The sequence below is a fragment of the Pteropus alecto genome, unplaced genomic scaffold, assembly GCF_000325575.1.
Source record: "Pteropus alecto unplaced genomic scaffold, ASM32557v1 scaffold79, whole genome shotgun sequence".
Classification (NCBI taxonomy): Eukaryota; Metazoa; Chordata; class Mammalia; order Chiroptera; family Pteropodidae; genus Pteropus; species Pteropus alecto.
Genome location: NW_006494612.1, coordinates 3,077,972 through 3,089,456, shown reverse-complemented (window position 1 = coordinate 3,089,456; position 11,485 = coordinate 3,077,972). Strand labels below are relative to the sequence as shown.

Here is an 11,485-nt window from a genome sequence, read left to right as displayed (position 1 = left end):
TTTCTTGCTTCTGCCTTAAATCTACCCGTGATGGTCACCCTTGCTGGAAATGCAGTCCTCTTCCTGCTTTCCTCTTCTGGAAATGACTTTCTTAACAATATTATAAATATACACTTTCAAAGATAAAAGTCCTCAGTGGGCGTCGCACGAAGGCTGAAGGGAGCGTGTCAGTCGGCTTCTTGGTAGTCACCGTGTGGTGGGTGGCCCCGGAGACCTGGAGAGCCGACATGCCTAGGTACGCGAAGCTGGTCATGCGACCTGCAGGCAGGGGGAAGAGCACCTACTGTGTGCTACCATGGTCCAGCACTGTGAAGCCCTCAATCGGTCTGTCCAGGTTGTGAACCTCGATCCTGCAGCAGAACACTTCAGCTACTCCGTAATAGCCGACATCCGGGAACGGATTGAGGTGGATGACGTGATGGAGGACCATTCTCTGCGGTTCGGTCTCAATGGAGGATTGGTATTTTGCATGGAGTACTTTGCCAATAAATTTGACTGGCTAGAGAACTAATTGTCTTGGTCACGTAGAGGACGACCACATCCTTTTTGACTGTCCAGGTCAGACGGAGTTGTACAGGCACCTGCCCGTGATGAAGCAGCTGGTCCAGCAGCTAGAACAGTGGGAGTTCCGAGTCTGCGGAGTTTTTCTGGTTGATTCTCAGTTCATGGTGGAGTCGTTCAAGTTTATTTCTGGCATCTTGGCAGCCCTGAGCGCTATGGTCTCTCTAGAAATTCCACAAGTTATCGTCATGATGAAAATGGACCTGCTGAGTAAGAAAGCTAAAAAGGAAATTGAGAAGTTTCTAGATCCAGACATATTTTTTATTAAACGATTCTAAAAGAGATCCAAGAAGCAAAAAATTTAAAAAGTTGACTAAAGCTGGATGTGGACTGACTGACGACTACAGCATGGTTAGATTTTTGCCTTATGATCACTCACATGACGAAAGCATGAACATTGTACTACAGCATATTGATTTTGCCATTCAGTATGGAGAAGACTTGGAATTTAAAGAACCAAAGGAACATGAAGATGAGTCTTCTTCTATGTTTGATGAATATTTTCAAGAACACCAGAATGAATAGAGTTTACTAAAAAGTAACTGTATATATGTAAAGAGCTTGTGGCTGAACCAGCAGAATAGTAGTCTCCTCAAAAGATGCAATACGAGAAAGTTACTTATATTTTAATGAAAAAAGTAACGCCTGGCTTTTTATCAACAGCACACCGGAATCAAGTTCTTAGTTATTCTGAAACTGCTGCTGTTGAAAGTAGAATCTTTTAGTACTATTTTTACAGCATCAACTTAGATCTTAAAAGTTGAAATTGAAATGAATGCACATAGATTTGAATATAATATAAATTAGCACTTTTAGTACAATTAAAACCAGTCTGTCTTTATTTTTTCTGTTTGATTTTTGTTATTTCTGAAGACTTTTTGGAGGGGCAGGAATTATTGTAACAAAATAAATATATATGTGTCCAAAGGGGGGGTGGTGGAGATAAAAGTCCACCAGTGTGGTGTAAGCCTAATAAATCAGTGTTTTTTATTTTCTATTTTCCTGTTAACATAATTTTTGCGTTCTTGCAATCATACACAGTGTATCTGTCCATTTATCTACCCATGTATCTATTCAATCATTTATTTCTATCAGTATGGATGCGAGGATATTTATTTTATACATTGAGTTATAATGCAATGTTTCTTTATTTTTTTGTTAAAAGTGTTCCAGTTTTGGCTATTGGAACTATTTCAGTTAGTTCCTATGCACTTTTAACATATTTCCATCATTGTATTTTCGTGTGTCTGTGTGTATGGCTTTTTTTTTTTTTTTTTTTTTCCACTTTCTGGCACTACAAGACATTCCAGGCTCATCTTATATATGTTGTACTCCAGTCCTAAAGTCACCCGTTTTTCCAAGAAGCCCTGGTTCATTTTATTGGAGAATGATATTAGAAACCAAGACCTGGGTTCTAGGTATGCTCACTGCTATGAGGGTGACATTGCTTCTAGGTCCTCTCAGCTGACAGAACAAAGAAATATACTTAATTGGTGTATATACAAATATATCTAAATATTTCCATATGTATCCACCTGTATCTATATTAAGCTATATATGAGTTCACACTGATGTTGAGATTGGCTGTTAATCCAGCTATAAGATGAAAGGGTAGGAGAGGTAGAGAGGAAACAAGATTTGCCCAGAAGTTGGTAATTGTTGAAAGCGGTTGTTGTGTCAGTGTAAGTGAGATGGTATGGGGGGCCATTACTCTATTCTCTCTACTTTTTTATGTGTTTTTAAATTTCCATCATAAAAAATTTTTTAATAAGAATATTTAGGCCTTGTTTCAAGCCCATTTACTCTTCTTTTATACATTTAAATGAGCATTGTAAACTAATTTCCAAACACAACTATTGAAACACTTTAAACATTTTAAACAATTTTTCTAAAGTACACAGTGGATGTAGTAACGACACATAATAAGAAAACTTCTAGAAAAAAACTATTAAGAATAACATGGAAATGATAATTTACTGCAATAGCAGATAGAACATACACTTTAATAAACTCCGAGAACATTACTGTAAAAGAGCTGTTATCCATAATAATCATGCTTCATCATGTTTAGCATGTTCCATTTAAAAAAAAAAACAGAAAAATGACTAAACATATATTTGGATAGTTCTTATCCAAAGCAGTAAAAATTTTAAAGTTTCTAATCTACAAGTAAGACATTAAGTTATCTATAAAACTCAACTGTCTAGAACAACTCACTTCCCAAGGTTCCAGATAGCTAAGTATTGCAATTCAGCTATGAACAGCTGTTCTCCAATATTTAAGTAATTTATATTTCCACAGAAACATACACTTAGTGTTCATGAGAGTCTCTGATTTAACTTAAAATGAAAATAATTCAACAAAATCAATTCCTATTCTACTAATTCTATGAAGAAAAGATACTACTTGAATGATTTTTTTCAAATTCCACTTGTGATTAAAGATATAGAGCAGGTATCAGCTTCCATTTGTAAATTTTTCATAGAATACTGTGATCTTTTCTTTTCCTGTAAACAAGAAGCTAAAGCAATACTGATGTGCCCAGCTTTCAGAGTGTAAATATGTTTGCTTAAAAATATCCTGTATCGGGAAACTTTTACCGGTCAGCCCAAACTCTTGAAAGAAACGTTTTGAGAGTTACTATTAAACTTCTTTACCTAAATCAGACCAAAGATAAGAGACAAGGGGCAAAAAGAGTCTATCTTTTTTGTCTATTTTAGTATCTATTTTTGTTTATTCTACCCTTTTCGTCTATGACATGCACATAACCAGAACTCTTTTTCTTCTTTGACTTCCTGGCATAAAGAGTGCTTAATAGGGCTAAGGCACGCTTAGAGAAGAGAGGCTTGGGGAATTGAAATAGCCCAGAGGCTGCCTCCTTACTTCCAGGCTGACCCACACCCCACTTTTCATTTGGCTGTTAGACACAGACTCCTTAGAAGAGTAACTAGCATTTAGGAGATGGTGCCAAGCATGTTCCTAAGAGGACTCTTCTCAGGGTGTGATGTGCCAGAAATTAACTCCTAGGTACTGCTTTACCCTCCTGGTGCAGAAAAGTTTCTGGGTTGATTTGAATAATTTATCGAAGAGCCTAAAATAGATATGATCGTGTGGAAATGTGACCAGCAAAAACCAGTCAGCACTACCTATCAGTGGACCAGGCAGCTACCTATGACATGCCTGCAAAGAAGACCCACACATTGCTATCCATGTGGTCTCCATGCTTCCATAGGTCTTTATGCTGCCATTCTTGGTGCTGAGATACTGCCTTCGAGGACAGGGTTTGTCTGCATTTTGCTTATAGGATTTACCAGAAACATTTTGGAAGACGCAGCTCAGTCGCATGTTTAGCTCTGTTGCCTGAAAGAAGACCAACACATTCTTCAGACTTAAGAGACATCCTCAAAAAGCTAAGTGTAGGTAGGTAACTTCTCTCTAAAGACCAGAAATCACATGATGCATTCCCCTCCCATGTCACCATGCCATACTCCCACCTTCTCTCTAGACCCTCTCCTCCAGCCCCTAACCATGCCAACCTAAGAGAAGTCTTCCTTCATGTAGAAAACCACAAGGGTGGGACTGAAATGCTGCAAGAACCACATGTATTAGCGTCATTTCCATCTGGCTGTCTTCAATTATATACTATATTGATTCAACAGTGCAGGAAACCCGAGCTTAGGCTGAGAGTCAGGAATTCCTGGATCCTTTATGGAGCCTGGCAGCACACAGCTTGGAATCTGGGCACCAACACCTTTGCTTTTCCTTGTTTGCAAAACAGAGATAATGATACCAACTCAGGGGCTCATGTTTGAGCTAATTAATGATTGCACACTGCTAAAAATAAAGAGGCTTCATGATATAGGCAGGTAATATGTCCCTTTAGGAGTGACACATAATAATTATACTGTGTAAGAGCCCAGTGCAGCTGTCAACCCTTCTGAGAAAGGTAGTCTTAAATAGACCCAACCTATTTCATTTTTATGATGATATATTTGTGCTTTGGTTTCCCCCTCTAGATTCGTTCTTTTTAATCATGTGGAATCATTTTATTTATATTTCTTATTTAACTTCTTACCTATGGCTGGCTTTTATTCAGTTCAGTTTCTCTAGGCGTGTGTTATAGGGCATGTGTGTACCAGGCCGTACTTGCACAGGCTGGAGAGGAGTGACTACATCAACACTTTGGGGACCAAAGGGAAGTTTCCCATCCCTGAGGAAAAGTCCAAGATTTGTCCTGACAGCCTGAGTGCTCAGCTGGGGTGCTGCACCCTCCCACACCAGCACAGTGACAGTTTACTATCTCTAAATGGGGAGGTTCCAGGGGCCTTGAGGCAAAGTTGCCTAAGCTGTTCATTACAAATCTGGTTCCTAAACAAAAATACTGACTCTCTGTTATGTAAGATTTTTTTCTTCTAATGCATTTACTTAGGATAGTGGATGGGAAGATTGTGACATAAAGGAACAAGCTGGTTTTAGACTCGAATGCTTAGGAAACATTGCAGGGATGGTTAATCCCAACAGTTACAAACTGCAGAAAGGAGAAACAATGTTCTGTACTTAGTGTGTCAAATCGAAATTAATAAATCAAACAGAGTTAAGAAAATTGAATAAACTGCTGAATATATAAGTATTAAGTAGTCCTCGAGAAATAAAATAGTCAAAGAAATTAAGCTGAAAGTAAATGTACAAAGAAATATTTCTTTGTCCATTCAAGAAACATTTTTTGAGCACCTAGTATGTGGCATACATTGTACTAGGAATGGAGATATGGCAGTGAACAAGAGACAAAAATCTCTGCTTCGCAGAGTGCACATTGTAGAGAAGAAATACAAGCAACAAACATGCAAAGAAGCAGGAAAATCTGTAGTAATATGTTCTATGCAGATAATTTATGTAAGTTGAGGTGATCATGACTGAGTGGCCCTCGGCAGAGGGGACATTTAAGCTAAGATATAAAGGACAAGAAGAAATCAGTCTTGTGAGGACTGGGGAAGTGCATTCCAGGCCAGCAAACAGGTAGTGCCAAATACTCAATGCAAGAAAGAGTTGGCATGTTCAAGTAACTGCTCCGGTGTAGCTGGGGCAGAGCAGAGGGCAAATGGTGAGTGAGGTAGGGACAGGGGCCTGTTCACATCGGGCCTGTAAACCCCCATAAAGACTGCAGATTTCTCTTCTAAGTGTGATGAGAAGCCTTTGGAGAGTTACAAGCCGAGAAGCAGTAGGATTTAATGTATATCTTTAAAAGACGAGTCTGATGCAGTACACAGAAAGAACCATAGGGAGGCGGAGTACAAAAGAGGCGAGTCAGGGAGAGCAATTAGGAGACCCTTGCAGTGTGGCAGTTCTGTCCTGAGACAGTCCGGGGAAAACTACTTGCTGATGATTGGGAAAGGTAATGGCAAATGATCATTTCGTGTGCATCATTTCATGTCTGCTGTGAGAATAAAAAGATATCCCATCATTACAATGGCAAATGATCATTTCGTGTGCATCATTTCATGTGCATCATTTCATGTGCCACAACTGTCTGCTGTGAGAATAAAAAGATATCCCATTTTTTGTGGCTTGGGAAATTTTAGATTGCCCTGAATAACAAGAGAGTCACGGCACACATCTGGGTTATAGATTTACAGTGTTTAGCTCATTATGTCCTTTTCAACAGCCATCAATTTCCTGTTGACTTCCTACCATACTTTCGTCAGTGGTTATTCCAAAACCACACTCTTCTCAACCATCACTTCTCCCCCAGAGCCAATTTTTTTGGTAGTAACTTTATTTCTTTTCCTACAAAGAAAAGCGAAGCTCTTCAGCATGAATTCCTTCTTGTGTCAGCTTCACATTCTGATATTTCCTCTCAGTTTTGAGCGTCTCTCCATCTCTCCAAAACTGGTCCACCTGTGCTCATGATCCGCGTCTCATCCAGTTTGTACTCCTAAATGATTTCCTCATTCTAAAGCATTTTTAGCATTGTCCTTTCTCCTCTTTTTTGCTTCTACAACTGCCTAGTTTGTCCTGTCTTAATGAGCAGCCCTGCTCTCTGTCAAAAAGGTAGCAACCTCTATCTAATCTTCCCCCCTCTAATCTCAGCCTCTCTGTCATCCTGTAAATAAACCTCAGGCTCTCTCTCCAGTTACCAGGGCCCACTTTCCTCTACTCCCACAACCTTTAAGAACTGTACAAATTTAACCATATTCTTCTTCTTCTTTTTTAAATCAAATCTACTGTCCTCATTCAACTTACCTATTTCCTGAACTCCCTCATTTTTTACGTTTTACTTTTGTGAATGACTATACCTCTCTAAGTTTAATCATTCGTTATAGGTCTCTTATACACATGACTCCCAGGTATGTCTGATTCTGTAAGGCCCCTCGCACTAGCATTCTTTCCCTGTACTTACTGCAGGTCCACAATCCCATTGGAGGCTGAAGTATTTTAGTTGGTAGATTATAAGAAAGTAAGAATCTTCCAATTTGAGAAAGGTCATATGTGTATATACTATACTACATTAATATTCCTGCAGCAAAAAATGTATGATAATTCCCTCTAAGTAGGACAAAGACAAGAAATTGCTTCATAAGAGTTCAGATCAGATTTTCCTGCCAAATGAATTCTGATGTTAATTTGTGAAAGAAGAAAGAAAGAGAGAGAGAAATAATTTTAAATTATTTTGAAAATATTTCTCCATGTTATTCTCTCTGTTATTCTAAAACTTTCTTTCTAGTTTTCCAGTTATTACTTCAAAGTCAACATTTTCTAAAAAAAACAAATAAAATTTTCCTTTCAAGTAGTCTCCCATTCTGAAGAATTCCATTTGTCACCATGAATACCATTTTTCTAACCTAAACTAAAAACCTTAAAATCTTCTCATTCCATCCACTTTTGCCCCTACATGTAATCTATTATCAGATTGAACAGCATCTACCTTAATACAAACCCATACTGTTTAAGTAGCCTTTTCAGCAATTTCTGAGACCCCAGTCCCCATCTGCGTTCAGAGTTTTTTTCCCCCTATATCCCACCCTTTCATCACATCAAGAACATCAATGCCACTAGCTCTGAAATATTTCATTCAACACGAATGCTTCTTTGTTCAAAACCTTACAATTTCTCTGTATTTAAAGATTAAATCCTATCCCACACTATCCCTCAGAAAAAAATTCTACTTCCTAAGGCTCCTTTCTGTACCGTCTCTCTAATCAAACACATACTACTTGGTTAATTTATCTTCTCATGTGTTCAGCTATCATCTTGATTCTGATGCCTTTCTTAATAATAAAATAGAACAACATAGTATCAAATGTAACTGATACACTCAATCTTATTTTTTACTTTTGAGTTAGTTTATTGGGTTTTTTTGGCTTGTTTTGGGGAAAGTTGGTACTTTGTGTGACTGAGTTATTCAGTGTACTTCCAACAATTTCCTTTTCACTCCTCTCTATTTTTGCTGAAAGGAGAAACTCCCAAGGAACCTCATTAGCAAACATGAAATGAATAAATAAACAGCACATGTACCAAACATAAGGAACAAAGGATAAGCCACTGGCAGAATGTTAGCATTAAGACTGCAGAAGCACCAGGGACTTTTAGTGAACTCTGGATAAATGCTGAGCACATGGGTATCTAAATTCCTTCCTTTATTTTGTGTACTCTGGCTTTCCAGTACTTCTTTCCTCTTATCCTGTAATCTACCTACCCATTCTTTCATTACTGCTTACACTAGAAATATATAACGCTCCATTTAGTACTTTGAATGACAGTCAATAAATATTTACTCACGACCTTGAAAATATTTGCTATTTCAAATATCGTTTTTAGAAATATGAAAGTAGAAAAGACAACTTATTGCAAGATCAGCCAGCAACATAGGAAGGTCAGAATATCAACTTATTCAACTCTCCCCACCCCAATAATTCCAACTTGAATTTAATCCCATTTAGTAATTTTATAAATGACCAGAAGAAAGTGATCAAGAATATCCTTATAGATTTATAGATGAAACTAGATATTCGAGATTGTTAGTGCTCAGAAAAATATGAATAAAATTCAAAACAATTCATTAAATGAAGAATGATTCTACAAAGTAAACAAAATTCAATAGGGACAAACAGCATATTCAAGTTTAAAGAGTCACTACAAGATGTAATAGACAAATTGGCTAGGTAAAAATAGAGAGGAAAGGCCTGTATTGTGGGGGTGGGGAGGTGGCATATGAATAAAGAGTTAATGAGAGCAATGTGACAAAGTTTCTTTTAAAAGGCAATATGATAATGAGATGAATTAATAATAGATACTAGAAGTAGAAGAACAGTATATGGAATTTAGTCTGGTTGTTGTTATTATGTTTTTCAGCAGTAAAACACTTTTATTCAAAAGAAATTGTACATAGATTTAGCCATAAGTAGAAAACAGAAATGAGTGAAGACATGGCATGAAGCTTGCAAGCCTGAGTTCCTCTCTCATCCAGCTTTCCATTCATCGCTTTCTTCCTATCGTAGCCTCCAAGGCACCTTAGAGGGTCCCTAAGTCTCTGCAGAGCACTATTTGACCCAACTCCCATCCCCTAATTTACAAATATAAAACAGGAAGAATAAATAACTTACCCAAGATGACCTAGATGGTCTAAAGAGGGGCTGAAATCAGAGTTCTGGTCTTTTGGCTACATTCAGTACTTTAAAATTCACATTTTTGGTCATTGCAATTACATATATTGAGTGTCTTCTATATGCCAAGCACTGCATTAGGTATAAATAAGATGTGAATACCCTGCCATAGGGAAGTCTAGTGGAGAAGAGATATGATTTCTGAATAATAATAAAGAAAAATTATTTGGGATATTACAAAATTCCATGAGAACATGAGAGATGTCAGACAATACCAACTGACAATTTAGGGAAACTTCACAAATAAGATAATATTTAATGAGAGTTTTAAAGACAAATAGATGTCGATCAGACATAATTTTTTGCATTCAAATATACTAGATTACTATAGCCAGTTTGGATTATTGCAGTTTTAGAATAAAATAGAAAACCAAAGAAGAGTTTTTAAAGTGTATATATCACTGTTATAATGTATATTATCATTTTATAAAATATGTGAAAAAAAATTCAATTTTTGATTTAACATGTACATGTGGTCAAACATACTTAATTGCTAAACTTGTAGTATTTAATCCTTAGAAGTATTTTGATATTCTTTTTAGTTATTTTAGGCAAAATTTGTAAGATAATACAAGGGCAAATAATCTTCACTGGTTTGAATGGTGTCATCAACAACGGGGATATGTTTTAAATAAGAGTTGTAGCATCAATGCCAAAAACAGTCCCTACTTCTCTTATGTTGGTGAATCTTCATTTTAGATTCTAACAAAACATAATCAAATAGGAGGAAAGTTCCTCATTATTTAGGGTTCTCATTTGGATCATCTTGGTGAATAATATGTTAATGTTCAGGTTTCTAAGATCTTCATTCGAAGTCAACAGGGAATTAAGTTAGATGGGTCTGGTATTTACTGAGATGACCCAGGTTGCCCTGGAGATGTTAATTTAGGCTGCATTTGTCATAATCACAGAGATCTCGCATAATCACACATTGCCCCAAGGCTCTAAGCATTTAAGTTTAGTGTTATCTGTTTGTCCTCTAGTCACAAATTTTAGTTTACCGCCATGTGCTTCTGGACATTTTCTTTCCTGCTGCTGGTTGAAAGTCATTAAAGATATCCTCTGATAGCTGATAATTAACCAATAATTAACAAAAGACACAAATCTATGCATAGTGAGTTTTTGTTCTTTCTATAGATTGTGTTTAACTAAAGCGTTCAAAAGAAAAAGTCAATAGGTACAGTGGCAGCGAGATATCAAAGTTCTGCTAAGAAGAAATGACAGCAAAATCAATAATCATGGGAATAAACACAGAAATAAATACCAGGTGCCTTCTCTCCAATCTTGAATACAAGAAATAGCTAAGAGGGTTCATCTGACTGATGTGGTCAACAAACTAACAACTTCAAATGTTTTATTCCACCTTCAACTGTCACTTCAGCATTTAAGTTCATCAGTGTGTGTATAACACACACACACACACACACACATATACACATAGAAACACGCACACACACACACACACACACACACACACATATATATATTTAAATCTATTTACTATTTCATTAAATCATGGGTTACACTTTAATCAATACCTTAGAAAAAACAATAGGTCAGAAGGACACAGGCCATGCTTTTCCCAAACCACATTACAAAACTAGTCTGACATACACATTTTACACATTCCATTACAATAGCTTCAAAGATATCATATGCAAAGCAAAGCAAATGTATAATATTGCAGGTGGGGAAGAAAGAGATGAATAAACATCAAAGGGGAGCTCAGGCTCCTGCTGATGGCCACCCCACACTTTATAAAGTAGCACAGAAGATTTAATACTAAAACAACACACTTGCTTTTACAAACAAGGACTGAGGATAATGAATAACCATTGAGGTTAAAACCTTGATTCACCTGTCAATTTTAAGACAATATCTTCCATCAAATCAAGTACAAAAAGCAATTCTTAGCTGTTGCTTTGGGATCTTAAACTAATCATTCCACTTCTCAAATCTCCTTTATGTGATTTATTATTATCTGATTTAAATATGAACTTGGTATACTGCAATGAGCCCAGCCCAAAGGGAAGTGGCTTTTGAGAGAATATAAAGGACATAGTTTGGTTATTTTCCAGCATTAGAAGTTCTGAAAAGCATAGAGAGGACTAAGTCTCAGAGAACAGTATTCAGCAAGAGCTACCTTCACCAGTATTTACTTTGCTAGTTAAGCTCAAACAAATTGCAAACCATCCCCCCCAAAAAAACCTTTTTAACATTCAGGAAAAAGGACTTTAAGTGAGTATATTCATAAATAGTTGCCC

At 36.9% G+C, this 11,485-nt stretch overlaps 1 pseudogene; it reads left to right on the top strand.

The window, feature by feature from the left end:
• Nucleotides 1–227: 227 nt before the first annotated feature.
• Nucleotides 228–1,099, top strand: LOC102887053 (annotated as a pseudogene).
• Nucleotides 1,100–11,485: the final 10,386 nt, after the last annotated feature.